At 44.0% G+C, this 17,695-nt stretch overlaps 8 non-coding genes across 8 annotated transcripts; 5 read left to right on the forward strand and 3 right to left on the reverse strand.

The window, feature by feature from the left end:
- Positions 1–388: 388 nt before the first annotated feature.
- On the forward strand, positions 389–529 carry LOC130224211 (U4 spliceosomal RNA). The gene has a single exon (XR_008837279.1). It is a non-coding gene; the product is annotated as a U4 spliceosomal RNA (small nuclear RNA).
- Positions 530–1,204: 675 nt separating this feature from the next.
- trnas-gcu (transfer RNA serine (anticodon GCU)) lies at positions 1,205–1,286 on the reverse strand. Its single transcript has one exon. It is a non-coding gene; the product is annotated as a tRNA-Ser (tRNA).
- Positions 1,287–2,431: 1,145 nt separating this feature from the next.
- LOC130224135 (U4 spliceosomal RNA) lies at positions 2,432–2,572 on the forward strand. The gene has a single exon (XR_008837210.1). It is a non-coding gene; the product is annotated as a U4 spliceosomal RNA (small nuclear RNA).
- Positions 2,573–11,199: 8,627 nt separating this feature from the next.
- LOC130224158 (U4 spliceosomal RNA) lies at positions 11,200–11,340 on the forward strand. Its single transcript, XR_008837231.1, has one exon. It is a non-coding gene; the product is annotated as a U4 spliceosomal RNA (small nuclear RNA).
- A 359-nt stretch (positions 11,341–11,699) lies between these two features.
- On the reverse strand, positions 11,700–11,781 carry trnas-gcu (transfer RNA serine (anticodon GCU)). The gene has a single exon. It is a non-coding gene; the product is annotated as a tRNA-Ser (tRNA).
- A 1,624-nt stretch (positions 11,782–13,405) lies between these two features.
- On the forward strand, positions 13,406–13,546 carry LOC130224263 (U4 spliceosomal RNA). The gene has a single exon (XR_008837330.1). It is a non-coding gene; the product is annotated as a U4 spliceosomal RNA (small nuclear RNA).
- A 3,896-nt stretch (positions 13,547–17,442) lies between these two features.
- On the forward strand, positions 17,443–17,529 carry trnay-gua (transfer RNA tyrosine (anticodon GUA)). The gene is given in 2 exon segments: positions 17,443–17,479; positions 17,494–17,529. It is a non-coding gene; the product is annotated as a tRNA-Tyr (tRNA).
- A 94-nt stretch (positions 17,530–17,623) lies between these two features.
- Positions 17,624–17,695, reverse strand: trnae-cuc (transfer RNA glutamic acid (anticodon CUC)). Its single transcript has one exon. It is a non-coding gene; the product is annotated as a tRNA-Glu (tRNA).

Consider the following 17,695-nt stretch of genomic DNA (forward strand, 5'->3'; position numbering starts at 1 on the left):
GCAGCATAGCTGACCTTGGATTTCTGTCAAAATATGGTTTCAGTGCCCTTGCGTTCTTCATTACCTTACCCCAATGCCTGTACAGCCCAATAAATACATCCCAATCTCCTCCCTTTTCTCTGCCCTTCAGCGTTGTGACTCCGCCCCCTTTAGCAGATTACCCACAATTCTCTTCTCCCAGATTCACATAAGTAGTGTATACTTTTCTTTAAGTAAAAATGAAACAGTGTATAAGTAATTATTTTTGGACAAATCAATAACCTGTTCTGCTGACACAGCATGCACTCATTGGTGCCAGAGGGCTGATTGCTGGCAGTTTAAAGTTTGATGGCACCATGTCGTTGCATGTCCAGATTGGTACACAGATAAGTTCATAGCTGTTACAGCTATTCTTTCACAGAGGCAATATCGTAGCCTATGAGGTCTATCCGAGGCGTGATCATTGCTGGTTGAAAACTTTACCCAATACCTCGCTGAGATGACTTGAAATACAGTCAGCTCTGGCAATTTTTGTCAGCCTCTTAGTAGGCTTAATGTTCTGTTGAAAAGGATAGCTGTGCTTCTGTTTCTTTAACATGTTGCAACTTCCGTTGAGCTCCTAATCATGCAGCAGGCTGGATTAACCTGTACCGTAACGTTCTTCAGAATGCAAGCAGAGTGCGTGTAAGTAACCTTCCATGGAAGCACCAGGCTCTCTAAAATGCTAAAGCAATTGAACGACGAGAATGGGATTTGAACCCACACAGACGGAGCACAGTGGATTAGCGGTCCATCCCTGCCGGAGGCTGGATTAACTGTTACCATAACATCCTTCAAAACGCTAAGAGGGTGCGAGTAAAACACCTTCCACGGAAGCACCGGGCTCTCTCAAACACCAGAGCAAATGAGCGACGAGGATGGGATTCAAACCCACACATGCAGTGCACAATGGATTAGAAGTGCATCACCTTAACTACTCGGCCACCTCATCAGCACAATCGATTAACAGTCCGTCGCTTTAACTACTCGGCCACCTTGTCACAAATGTTCTCGCTTTCCTGATGGAGGCTGGACTGTGGCACATATGTGTATATGTATGTTCTTGCAACTATTTTGCAAAAATATTCCGTAAGATGACATTCAATTTTGCCATAACATGCTTCGAAGCACGAAGATGGTGCGAGTAAGATAAGTTCCCCGGAAGCACCGGGCTCTCTTAAATGAACGACGAGGATGGGATTCGAACCCATGCATGCAGAGCACAATGGATTAGCAGTCCATCGCCTTAACCACTCGGCCACCTCTTCATGCATATAGCCACTTTCCTGATGGGGGCTGGAATTTGGCATATATGTATGTATTTGCAGCTACTTTCGATACAGATGACATTAAATTTTGCAGCAACATCCTTCAAAATGCTAAGAGGGCGCATGTAATACACTGAAAATCCACTGAATCACCGGGATCTCTCAAATGCCAGTGCATTTGAGCGACAAGGATGAGATTCGAACCCACGCATGCAGAGCACAATGGATTAGCAGTCCATCGCCTTAACCACTCGGCCACCTCGTCACATACGTTGACACTTTACCGATGGAGGCTGGACTGTGGCTCGTGTATGTTTTCGCAACTATTTTCGGTAAGATGACACTCAATTTTGCCATGGAGTCCCATGAAGGAGCTCCGCATGGAGACTGTTGTTTTGTGTTTACCTTTTAATGAAAGTTGTTGCACGTCCACTGGTTCCTGCCTCAAAATGAGCGAATTTGAGCCACATGCACATTAAGGAAACGTTCAGAAAAAAACAAAACACCAGCGAAGAAACTCAACACAGAGAAACATAAACACCTACTGCCAGCTAGCGTTTCGGAAGTGTATTGCAGAGCAACAGAAACAGTGCGCAGAAGTATGAGTGCACGGCTACGCGCAAGGCTTGCGCCGTGTATTACGCTGATCACTTGACACAGAAGTATAAACCAGGCTTTATTGTTCAACATTAACTGCAACATGTTTCTTCTGGTTTTGTTGGAGAGAAACTAGACAGAATGCCTGAGTCTAAAAACGGCAGCATAGCTGACCTTGGATTTCTGTCAAAATATGGTTTCAGTGCCCTTGCGTTCTTCATTACCTTACCCCAATGCCTGTACAGCCCAATAAATACATCCCAATCTCATCCCTTTTCTCTGCCGTTCAGCGTTGTGACTCCGCCCCCTTTACCAGATTACCCACAATTCTCTTCTCCCAGATTCACATAAGTAGTGTATACTTTTCTTTAAGTAAAAATGAAACAATGTATAAGTAATTATTTTTGGACAAATCAATAACCTGTTCTGCTGACACAGCATGCACTCATTGGTGCCAGAAGGCTGATTGCTGGCAGTTTAAAGTTTGATGCCACCTTGTCGTTGCATGTCCAGATTGGTACACAGATAAGTTCATAGCTGTCACAGCTATTCTTTCGCAGAGGCAATATCGTAGCCTATGAGGTCTATCCGAGGCGTGATCATTGCTGGTTGAAAACTTTACCCAATACCTCGCTGAGATGACTTGAAATACAGTCAGCTCTGGCAATTTTTGTCAGCCTTTTAGTAGGCTTAATGTTCTGTTGAAAAGGATAGCTGTGCTTCTGTTTCTTTAACATGTTGCAACTTTCGTTGAGCTCCTAAACACGCAGCAGGCTGGATTAACCTGTACCTTAACATTCTTTATAATGCAAGCAGAGTGCGTGTAAGAAACCTTCCATGGAAGCACCAGGCTCTCTAAAATGCTAAAGCAATTGAACGACAAGGAAGGGATTCAAACCCACGCATCGAGAGCACAATGAATTAGCAGTCCATCGCCCTAACCACTCGGCCACCTCGTCACATATGTTGCCACTTTACTGATGGAGGCTGGACTGTGGCACATATGTGTACGTGTATGTTTTTGCAACTATTTTTGGTAAGATGACACTCAATTTTGCCATAACATGCTTCGAAGCACAAAGAGGGTGCAAGTAAGTTACACTGTAAAAACAATTCTGTAAAATTTACGGAAAATACTGGCAGCTATGGTTGCCAGAACTTTTTTGTAAAAAATACAGAATTTTTCTGTAAAATTGTTTTTACAGAAAAATTAATTTTTAATAAGAGAAATTTTTATTTATTAACTGATACAATGATCATTTAGAAACCTTTGAGTTAATTATTTATATTTGCAGAAAGCAACTACGTTTGAATTGGCATTTACTGGCATTAAAATCAACATTTTAAATGTCTAAGTAATATATCTGAGCATATTGAGAACCATCGTACATCAGTTCACTACAAAAACTTTTTAAATAAAGTCATTAAATGCATTATTGTGTTCATGTGTGACTAATTAACAAACAGGCTTTCACTGCATTAGTAACTACACAGTTACCTTTAAACAAAAGATGCAGCATAACATCAGATTCACTGAGTTCATCTTGGACTTGCATACAGATGCTACTATCCTCCACAATGGTGAAACAAAAATGTTTTACAGTATTTTGCTGTTGTTTTTCCTGATTTTACAAAAAAAAAATACTGGCAGCTGTGGTTGCCAGTAATCTACTGTTTTTAACATTTTACATTCGTAAATTCAATCTACAGAATTTTTCTGTTAAAAATACATTCCACAGTCTGTATTTTTCATCGAACAAATTTAACCCCTAAAATCGCAGAGCAAAATCCACACTAGTGTCCTCACTACAGAGGGTTGAACACTCAGACAGGGATGAAGTTAATGAGATAATTAAGTGTCTAATTAAAGGAGGATTAATAATTATTGATGAACAAGTGTTAACAAGCAGAATCACTGAAGGAAAGAATAACAAGACTAAATAACACAAATTACAGCCAAAATCAAAGATGAAATCAACTGAGAATAAAACTCTAAATAAAAATAATAATTAATAAAAATAATTACACAATAAAACTTTTATTTCTCAAGAGCTCAGCAGAGATCATTAAACAACTCCACAAACATCAGGAGCTTCACTTATTACTGACCTCTGACTTTATGTCTGTCACATGAACAAAAGCTCTTAATGAAATTTCTGTTGTTCATTTGAAGTCACCATGATGGAGGACAGAGTCTGCTTTAGTAGGGATCTTCAACTTCTTGATTCAAACTAGGTTTTACTTTGGTTGCAATAATTAATAGTGATAATCACGCTAATTGCATAACATGAAAAGCCCAAACATACATAAAATAAGCAGTGTTAGGAGTAATGCGTTACAAAAGGAGTTGTTGTTGTTTACAAGTGGAGAAGCACGTTAGCACCGAGAGCAAAACCGACTAAGTACATTTAGACCTGTTTTCAGTTGCTGTGTTTGGTTCGAGAACACTTAGACTTGTTTCAGCTGGTTGTGTATTGGTTGTTGGACATTTAAAATTGTTTTCAGCTATCTGTGTTTAGAACTAGCAAGCTTTAGCCACTGTTTCCTTTGTTTACTGTAAGAGCTTGTGTGCCGAGCGGGAGGTTTTTCGCGCCCCCGCCGCTGCAATTTTCGCGTGTTTTTTAACTTGGAGGCGTGTCCAAACGCTATATATATTTGAACACATTAGGTTTAGCTAGCAGGAGAAGCACGTTAGCACCGAGAGCAACACCGAGTAAGTACATTTAGACCTGTTTTCAGTTGCTGTGTTTGGTTAGAGAACACTTAGACTTGTTTTCAGCTGGTTGTGTATTGGTTGTTGGACATTTAAAATTGTTTTCAGCTATATGTGTTTAGTACTAGCCACTGTTTCCTTTGTTACTGTAAGAGCTTGTGTGCCGAGCCGGAGGTTTTTTCGCACCGCTGCAGTTTCGGGCGTTTTTACTCTCGAGGCGTGTCCAGCTGAGCTCAATCAGCAAAGCGCTCGGGGGTGTATATAAGCGACTAGTCTCACCGCGGCATCGGTCGCAGCAGCCTCGTGTGAAGCCCGCCTCGTGTGAAGACCGACGAGAGTAAAGACCATCGACTCTACCTGCGCGACTAAGACCGACGAGAGTAAAGACCATCGACTCTACCTGCGCGACTAAGACCGACGAGAGTAAAGACCATCGACTCTACCTGCGCGACTCCACCGAGCAAAGACACCGACAAAGCACTTGAGTACTTTTTACTTTATTATTTTACGTTATCTCTGCACTCATTATTGTTTTCCTTGCACTTTATTATGTGTTTACTAATTCCTGTTGTTACTAACACTCGCAAAGCACGGGAGGTATGCTGCAGGCGCAACCCTCACAACCTTCGATCAATTCATGCATCCTCTATTTCACAACTCTCTCTCTCTGTGGGCCTCTGGAATTGTCAATCTGCTGTTAACAAAGCAGATTTTATTACCTCCATAGCCACTCATTCTGACTTTAGTCTCATGGCTCTAACTGAGACCTGGTTAAGACCGAAGGACACTGCTACACATGTAGCTCTTTCTACTAATTTCTCTCTTTCCCACACTCCTCATCAGACAGGGAGAGGGGGTGGGACTGGACTACTGATTTCCAAAGAATGGAAATTCACTCAGAGACCGTCCCTACCAAGAATCAGCTCTTTTGAATTCCATGCAGTCACCATTATCCACCCCTTCCGCATAAATGTGGTTGTCATCTACCACCCCCCCGGGTACATTAGGGCACTTCTTAGATGAACTGGATGTTCTTCTCTCATCTTTTTCTGATTATGACACTCCCTTGTTGGTGCTAGGTGACTTCAACATCCACATTGAAAGACCTCAAGCTGCTGACTTCCAGACTCTGCTTGCATCTTTTGACCTCAAAAGAGCACCTACTTCTGCTACTCACAAATCAGGTAATCAGCTAGACCTTATTTACACTCGACATTGCCTCGCTGATCAAACACTAGTAACTCCACTACAAACATCGGATCATTTCCTTCTCTCTCTTAACATCCACATTACTCCTGAGCCGCCACACACTCCAACTCTAGTTGCCTTTCGCAGAAACCTATGATCTCTCTCACCCAATAGACTATCCACCATTGTTTCTAACTTTCTTCCTCCATCTTGCAAACTCTCTGCACTTGATACGAACAGTGCCACTGATACACTCTGCTCCACGCTAACATCATGTCTAGACAGACTATGCCCTCTTACATCCAGGCCAGCCCGGGCCAGTCCTCCTGCACCCTGGCTCTCTGATGTTCTTCGTGAGCATCGCTTAAAACTTCGGGCTGCTGAGAGAATTTGGCGAAAAACTAAAAATCCTGAACAGCTCATAACATACCAAACTCTTCTGTCTTCTTTCTCGGCTGAGGTTACTTCTGCAAAGCAGACATACTTCCGTCAGAAAGTCAACAGTGCCACCAATCCTCACTTACTTTTTAAAACATTTTCCTCCCTCCTCTATCCTCCTCCTTTACCAGCATCCTCCACACTCACTACTGATGACTTTGCTACATTCTTTTGCACCAAAACTGCAAAAATCAGTGCTCAATTTGCTGCCCCTACAACAAACACGCAAGATACACCACCAACACCACACACACTCACCTCCTTTTCCCAGCTCTCTGAGTCTGAGGTGTCCAATCTCGTGCTATCAAGCCATGCAACCACCTGTCCGCTTGATCCCATTCCCTCTCATCTCTTGCAAGCCATTTCTCCTGCAGTCATACCAACACTGACTCACATAATTAACACATCTCTTGACTCTGCTCTATTCCCTACTTCATTTAAGCAGGCTAGGGTAACCCCACTGCTAAAGAAACCCAACCTGAATCAAACGCTACTTGAAAACTACCGACCGGTATCCCTGCTTCCATTCATGTCCAAGATTTTGGAGAAAGTAGTGTTCAATCAAGTCCTGGACTTTCTTACTCAAAACAACCTCATGGACAACAAGCAATCTGGCTTTAAGAAAGGCCACTCAACTGAGACTGCCCTGCTCTCGGTCGTGGAGGATCTCAGACTGGCTAAAGCAGACTCTAATTCATCTGTTCTTATCTTGCTGGATTTATCAGCTGCTTTTGACACTGTAAACCACCAGATCCTGCTATCTACGCTTGAGTCACTGGGCGTCGCAGGCACTGTTATTCAATGGTTCAGTTCTTACCTCTCGGACAGGTCATTCAGGGTGTCGTGGAGGGGAGAGGTGTCCAACCTACAGCATCTAAACACTGGGGTACCTCAGGGCTCTGTTCTTGGGCCACTTCTCTTCTCTATCTACACGGCATCTTTAGGAACAGTCATCCAGAAACATGGATTTTCCTACCACTGCTATGCTGATGATACCAAGCTATACCTCTCTTTTCACCCTGATGATCCCTCGGTTCCAGCTCGCATTTCAGCCTGCCTGTCAGACATTTCACACTGGATGAAAGATCATCATCTTCAGCTTAACCTCACGAAAACGGAAATGCTTGAAGTTTCTGCCAACCCGACTTTTCAACATAACTTTTCAATCCAGATGGATGGAGCAACCATCACTGCATCCAAAATGGTAAAAAGCCTTGGAGTAACGATTGATGACCAACTGAACTTCTCTGACCACATTTCTAGAACTGCTCGATCTTGCAGATTCGCACTCTATAACATCAGAAAGGTTCGACCCTTCCTATCTGAACATACAGCTCAACTCATTGTTCAAGCTCTTGTTCTCTCCAAACTGGACTATTGCAACTCTCTGCTAGCCGGGCTACCAGCTAATTCTATCAAACCTCTTCAGCTGCTTCAGAACGCAGCAGCACGAGTGGGTCTTTGATGAACCCAAAAGAGCACATGTCACTCCGCTACTCACCCGTTTGCACTGGCTGCCAGTTGCTGCTCGCATCAAATTCAAAGCTCTGATGTTTGCTTACAAAGCGACCTCTGGCTTTGCTCCTTCGTATCTGCTCTTACTTCTGCAGATGTATGTGCCCTCCAGAAACTTGCGTTCTGTGAATGAACTTCCCGAAAAGGGAAGAAATCACTTTCCTGAACTCTCACATTCAATCTGCCCAGTTGGTGGAATGAACTCCCTAACTACATCAGAACAGCAGAGTCACTTGCTGTCTTCAAGAAACGACTAAAAACGCAACTGTTTAGTCTCCACTTTCCTTCCTAATCTGCAACTGCCTCTCTGGCTATACCACTAACTGTACTCTCTCTCTCTATCTCTCTCTCAAAAAAAAAATAAATAAATAAATAAAAAATGTACAAATGCTTAGCTTCTTAGACTTTACACACTTGGAACTTTTCTATAGCACTTGTTCACTGCTGCTCTTATACTTGTGTAAATTGCTTCCTTGTCCTCATTTGTAAGTCGCTTTGGATAAAAGCGTCTGCTAAATGACTAAATGTAAATGTAAATTTAAATGTAAATGAATATAGGCACAAAGATGGCGGTTAAAACTTCCCACTGAGGATGACCCCCTGCCACATCTAAGCACATTTAGGACTTTACCACCCTTCTGAATTGTCCCTGTCTTTGTGTATGACTCCACATGGGGAGGGTCCTGGATGCCCTCCAAGTGTTTTTGTTGTGTCTCCCAGACATGGTCCATGCTGTCAGGGTTAACCAGATGAAGACCTGTGGTGTCAGTAAGCTCCCACACTGACTCCAGCAGCCCTGAAATCATGACCCGAATCTCCTCAGTCTTGGTGTTCGCCGCCTACAATGCTTTGTGAGTTTACCTGGGCAGTAGGAGTCAGTAGGAGTCTGTCCTCCATGGCTACTCTTCCACTCCCCTCTTTTGGCTGCCTTAAGTTCTTTCACATCCTCCTGATCCCACTCAAATGTACAAGAGGAAAGTTTTGAACAAAAAAATACTATAGAGAGGGTGGTGCTTTGTAGTAAGGCCACAGTTGAATCTTCTCATAAAATGGAAGATATCTAGCCCAACAATAGACTTTCATGGCCGGAAAAGATTTAGCACCACAGGTGCACCTGTGGAAAAAAATAAATGTTGGAGGGAAAATATAACATAAAAAATCATGCATTTGATTTGATTTCAATTCACAATTCATTTTCATTTACAATTTAAAAACAATTACAAATAAAAAAGACACATTTATCAAGATGATTACACAAAAACTTAATTTAATCAGAAATTAGTTCATTACAGTTTATGGTAAAAATTCAGATAAGAAAATAAACTGCATTTTGTTGTTGATGTTGTTGTTCAGATATTTATTTATTTTTAAACGTAAAAGGTCAAATGTTTTAAATACAATTTTAATTATAATATTTATAGTTATAAAATACATTAATGATGGGGTCAGTATTTATTAATTAATAATTGATTTATAGATGACCTCAGGCTCTGGCTCCCCAGCATTCTGGTAGCATCTAACGATGCCCTGGCACAGCTCCTTCAGTCCAGCACCTTCAGCTGTTATAAGAACACTGTTCAAAACCTGAACAAGCTCATACCCAATGTTGGTCATCCATGCAGCCGTGTCCCCAATGGCACCAGCCACCTTTTTGGTAACCTCAAAAACAAACATAAAAAACGTAGACATTTTGGCAGGCCTGATATAGGTTTCCTTCTTTTTTTGTCACAAATGCACACACTTTTAGGATTACAATGAAATTAAATCTATTCTTATTATTTACATGAACTGCTGAAGATAACCTTATAGTCAAACCTTCATGTATTGTACCTTTTTGTAGAATCCGTTTTCAGGATATGGCCATAGGTGGAGGTAATCACCCCTTTCACCTCATCAAGATGGCTGACAATGTCCGATGTGAACTCCTTTAAAACGCTAAGAGGGTGTGAGTAAAACACCTTCCACGGAATCACCAGGCTCTCTCAAATACCAGAGCATGTGAGCGACAGGGATGGGATTGGAACACACACATGCAGAGCACAATCGATTAGCAGTCCATCACCTTAACCACTTGGCCACCTTGTCACATATGTTCTTACTTTCCTGATGGAGGCTGGACTGTGGCACATATGTGTATATGTATGTTCTTGTAACTATTTTGCAAAAATATTCGATAAGATGACATTCAATTTTGCCATAACATGCTTTAAAGCACGAAGAGGGTGCAAGTAAGTTACCTTCCACGTAAACACCGGGCTCTCTTAAACGAATGACCAGGCTGGTATTTGACTCACACATGCAAAGCACAACAAATTAGCAGTCCATCGCCTTAACCACTCAGACACCTCGCCGCGCATATAGGTGCTCTTCTAATGGAGGCTGGACTATGGCATATACGTATGTTTTTGCAGCTATTTTCGCAAAATATTACATATAGTTTTGCCATAAACATCCTTTAAGACGCTGAGAGGTGCAAGTAAGAAACCTCAGACAGAAGCAGTTGCCTCTCTCAAAACAGTGAAACTATGAGGATGGGATTTAAACCAGAACTTGCAGAGTACAACATACTAACCTAAGCACTCGGCCACCTCGTCACGTGTAAGCACAGCGTTGTGCTAGAGAAAGGATTAACTATTGGGACTCAAATGGATGTTCAGCGGGTGTTTACAAGTGTGGAGTCCCATGAAGGAGCTTCGGATGCAGACTGTTGTTTTGTGTTTACCTTTTAATTAAAGTTGTTGCACGTCCATTGGTTCCTGTCTCAAAATGAGCGAATTTGAGCCACTTGCACATTAAGGAAGCGTTCAGAAAAAAACAAAACACCAGCGAAGAAACTCAACACAGAGAAACATAAACCCCTACTGCCAGCTAGCGTTTCGGAAGTGTATTGCAGAGCAACAGAAACAGTGCGCAGAAGAATAAGTGCATGGCTATGTGCAAGGCTTGCGCCGTGGATCACGCTGATCACTTGACACAGAAGTATAAACCAGGCTTCATGGTTCAACATTAACTGCAACATGTTTCTTCTGGTTTTGTTGGAGAGAAACTAGACAGAATGCCTGAGTCTAAAAACGGCAGCATAGCTGACCTTGGATTTCTGTCAAAATATGGTTTCAGTGCCCTTGCATTCTTCATTACCTTACCCCAATCCCTGTACAGCCCAATAAATACATCCCAATCTCAACCCTTTTCTCTGCCGTTCAGCGTTGTGACTCCGCCCCCTTTACCAGATTACCTACAATTCTCTTCTCCTAGATTCACATAAGTAGTGTATACTTTTCTTTAAGTAAAAATGAAACAGTGTATAAGTAATTATTTTTGGACAAATCAATAACCTGTTCTGCAGACACATCATGCACTCATTGGTGCCAGAAGGCTGATTGCTGGCAGTTTAAAGTTTCATGCCACCTTGTCGTTGCATGTCCAGATTGGTACACAGAAGAGTTCGTAGCTGTTATAGCTATACTTTCGCAGAGGCAATATCGTAGCCTATGAGGTCTATCCGAGGCGTGATCATTGCTGGTTGAAAACTTTACCCAATACCTCGCTGAGATGACTTGAAATACAGTCAGCTCTGGCAATTTTTGTCAGCCTCTTAGTAGGCTTAATGTTCTGTTGAAAAGGATAGCTGTGCTTCTGTTTCTTTAACATGTTGCAACTTTCGTGTAGCTCCTAAACATGCAGCAGGCTGGATTAACCTGTACCATAACATTCTTCAGAATGCAAGCAGAGTGCGTGTAAGAAACCTTCCATGGAAGCACCAGGCTCTCTAAAACACTAAAGCAATTGAACGACGAGAATGGGATTTGAACTTACACAGGCGGAGCACAATGGATTAGCGGTCCATCCCTGCCGGAGGCTGGATTAACTTTTACCATAACATCCTTCAAAACGCTAAGAGGGTGCGAGTAAAACACCTTCCACGGAAGCACCGGGCTCTCTCAAAAACCAGAGCATTTGAGCGACGAGGATGGGATTCGAACCCACGCGTGCAGAGCACAATGGATTAGCAGTCCATCGCCTTAACCACTCGGCCACCTCGTCACATACGTTTCCACTTTACTGATGGAAGCTGGACTGTGGCACATATGTGTACGTGTATGTTTTTGCAACTATTTTCGGTAAGATCACACTCAATTTTGCCATAACATGCTTCAAAGCACGAAGATTACCTTCCACGTAAACACCGGGCTCTCTTAAATGAACGACCAGGCTGGAATTCGACTCACACATGCAAAGCACAACGGATTAGCAGTCCATCGCCTTAACCACTCAGCCACCTCGCTGCGCACATAGGTGCTCTCCTAATGGAGGCTGGACTATGGCATATACGTGTTTTTGCAGCTGTTTTCGCTAAATATTACATACAATTTTGCCATAAACATCCTTTAAGACGCTGAGAGGTGCAAGTAAGAAACCTTAGACAGAAGCAGTTGCCTCTCTCAAAACAGTGAAACCATGAGGATGGGATTTAAACCAGAACTTGCAGAGTACAACATACTAACCTAAGCACTCGGCCACCTCGTCACGTGTAAGCACAGCATTGTGCTAGAGAAAGGATTAACTTTTGGGACTCGAATGGATGTTCTTACAGAAAAGAAGATAAAGGTTGTCATAAGGAGCTTTATCAGTAGCTCTGATTAGTGCCCCAGAGTTAAGGCTGATTTATACCTCGGCGTCAAGCTCACGCGTATGCCACGGCGCAGCCTACACGTGGTTGCATAGCACCTCGCTGTGGCCGTCAGCGACATTGACGCGCACCTCTCAAAAAATGTAATGCGTACGCGTAGCTCTGAGATTGGTCGACTTGGTAGCGCTGACGAGTGTGGGCGGAGGTGAGAGCCACACGAGCGTGAAGCAGCGGGTGTTTACAAGTGTGGAGTCCCATGAAGGAGCTCCGGATGGAGACTGTTGCTTTGTGTTTACCTTTTAATTAAAATTGTTGCACGTCCACTGGTTCCTGCCTCAAAATGAGTGAATTTGAGCCACTTGCACATTAAGGAAGCGTTCAGAAAAAAACAAAACACCAGCGAAGAAACTCAATACAGAGAAACATAAACACCTACTGCCAGCTAGCGTTTCGGAAGTGTATTGCAGAGCAACAGAAACAGTGCGCAGAAGTATAAGTGCACGGCTACACGCAAGGCTTGCGCTGTGGATCACGCTGATCACTTGACACAGAAGTATAAACCAGGCTTCATGGTTCAACATTAACTGCAACATGTTTCTTCTGGTTTTGTTGGAGAGAAACTAGACAGAATGCCTGAGTCTAAAAACGGCAGCATAGCTGACCTTGGATTTCTGTCAAAATATGGTTTCAGTGCCCTTGCATTCTTCATTACCTTACCCCAATCCCTGTACAGCCCAATAAATACATCCCAATCTCAACCCTTTTCTCTGCCGTTCAGCGTTGTGACTCCGCCCCCTTTAGCAGATTACCCACAATTCTCTTCTCTCAGATTCACATAAGTAGTGTATACTTTTCTTTAAGTAAAAATGAAACAATGTATAGGTAATTATTTTTGGACAAATCAATACCCTGTTCTGCTGACACCGCATATGCACTCATTGGTGCCAGAGGGCTGATTGCTGGCAGTTTAAAGTTTGATGCCACCTTGTCATTGCATGTCCAGATTGGTACACAGAAGAGTTCGTAGCTATTATAGTTATTCGTTTGCAGAGGCAATATCATAACCGATGAGGTCTATCTGAGGCGTGATCATTGCTGGTTGAAAACTTTACCCAATACCTCGCTGAGATGACTTGAAATACAGTCAGCTCTGGCAGTTTTTGTCAGCCTCTTAGTAGGCTTAATGTTCTGTTGAAAAGGAAAGCTGTGTTTCTGTCTCTTTAACATGTTGCAACTTGTGTTGAGCTCCTAAACATGCAGCAGGCTGGATTAACCAGGGTTAAGAGGGTGCGAGTAAAACACCTTTCACGGAAGCACCGGGGTCTCTCAAACACCAGAGAAAATGAGCGATGAGGATGGGATTCAAACCCACACATGCAGTGCACAACGCACTAGAAGTGCATCACCTTAACTACTCGGCCACCTCATCATGTGTGCACCTACTTCTTTGATGGAGGCTGGACTGCGGCACATATTTTTATATGTATGTTGCTGCAATTATGTTCGGTAAGATGACTTTCCATTTTGCCATAACATGCTTCGAAGCACGAAGATGGTGTGAGTAAGATAACTTCCCTAGAAGCACCGGGCACTCTTAAATGAATGATGAGGATGGGATTTGAACCCATGCATCCAGAGAACAATAGATTAGCAGTCCATCACCTCAACCACTTGGCCACCTTGTCATGCATTTAGGTACTTTCCAAATGGGGGCTGGACTATGGTATGTATTTGCAGCTATTTTCGGTACAGACGACATTACATTTTGCAGGAACATCCTTCAAAACGCTAAGAGGGTGCGAGTAAAACACCTTCCACAGAACCACCAGGCTCTATCAAATACCAGAGTATGTGAGCAACGGGGATGGGAACGCACACGTGCAGAGGACACCCGATTAGCAGTCCATCGCCTTAACCACTCGGCCACCTTGTCACATATGTTCTCACTTTTCTGATGGAGGCTGGACTGTGGCACATATGTGTATATAGAGACAAGATGGCGGCGCGTTCAGTTCGCGAGGCTCAGTGTCTCTCCAGTTTCTGCAATTTTGCAGTATTATTCCTGCTCATTTCGGGTCTGTTCGTGCAGAACAGCAGTGCCTTTAGGTCGTACACCCGACAGGACATCTTGGATATTGGTATGTGCATTCCGGACAGTTTTATTAACAATCTTCAACTCATCCCTGAGATCGCCAGAACACCCGGGCCTGAGAGCCCTACCCGGCCGGGCGGAAGTGCTCGAAGGCGGCGCAGAGAACGTAAACAAAGACGGGGGAAGCGCAGCGGGCTAAGAGCTAAGCTAAAGCTAACACCACACCGGCTCTCTTTACCCAGCATCTTTCTCGCCAATGTACGGTCACTAGTGAACAAAATGGATGAGATTCGACTGCGCATCAACCACAGCAAAAGATTATGGAACTGTAATGTCATGATTTTCACAGAAACATGGCTAAACAGCGGGATACCAAACAACGCTGTTTCGCTAACGGAGCATCAAACATTCCGAGCAGACAGAACGGCGGATGACTCCGGTAAGACCAGAGGCGGAGGATTATGCATTTATATCAACAAAGCTTGGTGCACAAACTCTGTCGTCGTTGGGAGACATTGCTCTGTTAACCTGGAATTTCTAATGGTTAAATGTAGACCGTTTTATCTGCCACGGGAGTTCACCTCCACCATAATAACTGCTGCTTAAATACCTCCCGACGCTGATGCCAAGCCCGCTATGAATGAACTTCATGCAGCCATCAGCAAACAACAGACTGCTCACCCGGAGGCTGCTTTTATTGTTGCGGGGGATTTTAATCACTCAAACTTAAACACAGTGCTCCCCAAATTCCATCAAAATATTTTCTGCCACACAAGGGGAAACAAAACTTTAGACCAAGTTTACACAAACATGTGTAACACCTTCCACGGAGGCACCGGGCTCTCTCAAACACCAGAGCAAATGAGTGATGAGGATGGGATTCAAACCCATACATGCAGTGCACAACGGATTAGAAGTGCATCACCTCAACTACTCGGCCACCTCATCACGTATGCGCCTACTTCTTTGATGGAGGCTGGACTGCGTCACATATTTGTATATGGACGTTTCTGCAATTATGTTCGGTAAGATGACTTTCAATTTTGCCATAACATGTTTCGAAACACGAAGATGGTGTGAGTAAGATAACTTCCCGGAAGCACCGGGCTCTCTTAAATGAACAACAAGGACGGGATTCGAACCCACACATCCAGAGAACAATGGAGTAGCAGTCCATCGCCTTAACCACTCGGCCACCTCGTCATGCATTTGGCCACTTTCCAGACGGGGGTTGGACTATGGCACATAAGTATGTATTTGCAGCTATTTTCGGTACAGACGACATTACATTTTGCAGGAACATCCTTCAAATCTATTGCGCTCAGAGCTGCTTTCATGCCTGTGCAGTTCGAACATATCTTTGTCGCTAGAGCTCAAAGTTCACCATAGAGGTGAAAAGGAAGTTCCCTGACCGGGAATCAAAACCGGACCGCGTCGGTGAGAGTGCCGAATACTAACCACTTGACCACCAGGGAAGGCTGGCAGACTTTTGCCCTCAAGCCTAACTGTGGGCCTCCACGCAAGTATGCTGCAGCTGCTCTGTCAAAAATAAATCTAATGCTTGTAACCTTCTCCTGGCGAGGAGAAAGTCTCAGACCCTGGATCACAGTTCTTCTAGGGAGGGACTGTCACATGCTCTGTGAGAGCATCCTATCGACACCACAACTTGCCACAATAACAAAGCACAGCATGTGTTGAATGAACTCCGTGTTGACAGAGCCGTGTCCTTGTTACAAGCAACAAGCTAACGATGACAAACTAAGCAGACAGCAACCTTAAGAGGGTGGGCTTGTGGAAAGCTCTCGTAAGCCTTCGGTAGACCACCAGGGAAGGCTGGCAGAATTTTGCCCTCAAGCCTAACTGTGGGCCTCCATGCAAGTATGCTGCAGCTGCACTGTCAAAAATAAATCTAATGCTTGTAACGTCCTCCTGGCGAGGAGAAAGTCCAAACCCTGGATCACAGTTTTTCTAGGGAGGGACTGTCACATGCTCTGTGAGAGCATCCTATCGACACAACTTGCCATAATAACAAGCCGTGTCCTTATTACAAGCAACAAGCTAACGATGACAAACTAAGCTGAGAGGGCCACTGGCGCAATGGATAACGCGTCTGACTACGGATCAGAAGATTCTAGGTTCGACTCCTGGCTGGCTGGCTTTGGTCTTTTTGCTTTGCTGTCAGTCAGTGCACTGCGGTCGCCTTTCCCCCCGCTGGAGCTGTTCAGTTCCACTCTGGAGTGAATCGAGTTTCTGGGGCCGCCAGCACAGAGCCCGTGGGGTGCTCCCCTGGTTTCAAAGGCTGCCCCAACTGCTGATTTTTATTAAAGTCTACTACAGCTACACCAACCGTAAACCCAGCCAACTTTTTGCAAAAGTCCCTACCACTTAGAAGTCCCCCAGCCAACTTGCAGCGTAATCTCTTCCACTTGTAAGTCTCTGAGCTGCAGCAATAGCTAAGTGCTCTGATAAAACATTCATAAAAGGAACTATGGCTTTTAACCTCCTCTTGGAGAGGAGAGAGTCTCCGACCCTGGATCTCAGGTCTTCTATGGAGGGACTGTCAGGAATCCTGTAAGAGCATCCCATCCACACAACCTCTTGCCATAAAAACAAAGCAGACTGTGTGGTGACGGAACTCCAGGTTGACAGAGCCTTGTCCTTGTTTCAAACAATGTTCTAACAAGGTGCTGAACAGAGTGCCAGTGGCACAAAGGATAACGCTTATGACTATGGATGAGAAGATTCTAGCTTACGGAAACCATGAGACTATATGAGATCAGAAAGAACTGAAGTTTGTGCAGACTGGCCCTCACAAGTGATATCTCCCATATGGTCTAGCGGTCAGGATTCCTGGTTTTTACCCAGCGGCCCAGCTTGGACTCACGGTATAGGAAGGCTTGAGCGTTTTTGCTTCTGCCCTTTTTGGCCAGCAGTCGGACTGTAGCAACCTTAAGAGGGTGGGCTTGTGGAAAGCTCTAATAAGCCTTCGATAGCTCAGTTGGTAGGGCGGAGGACTGTAGGTGGGTTGTTGGCAATCCTTAGGTTGCTGGTTTGACTCCGGCTCGAAGGAGATCTTTTGCGCTCAGAGCTGCTTTCATACCTGTGCAGTTCGAAAATATCTTTGTCGCTAGAGCTCAAAGTTCACCATAGAGGTGAAAAGGAAGTTCCCTGACCGGGAATCAAACCCGGGCCGCGGTGGTGAGAGCGCCAAATCCTAACCACTAGACCACCAGGGA

The sequence above is a fragment of the Danio aesculapii genome, chromosome 4, assembly GCF_903798145.1.
Source record: "Danio aesculapii chromosome 4, fDanAes4.1, whole genome shotgun sequence".
Taxonomy (NCBI): Eukaryota; Metazoa; Chordata; class Actinopteri; order Cypriniformes; family Danionidae; genus Danio; species Danio aesculapii.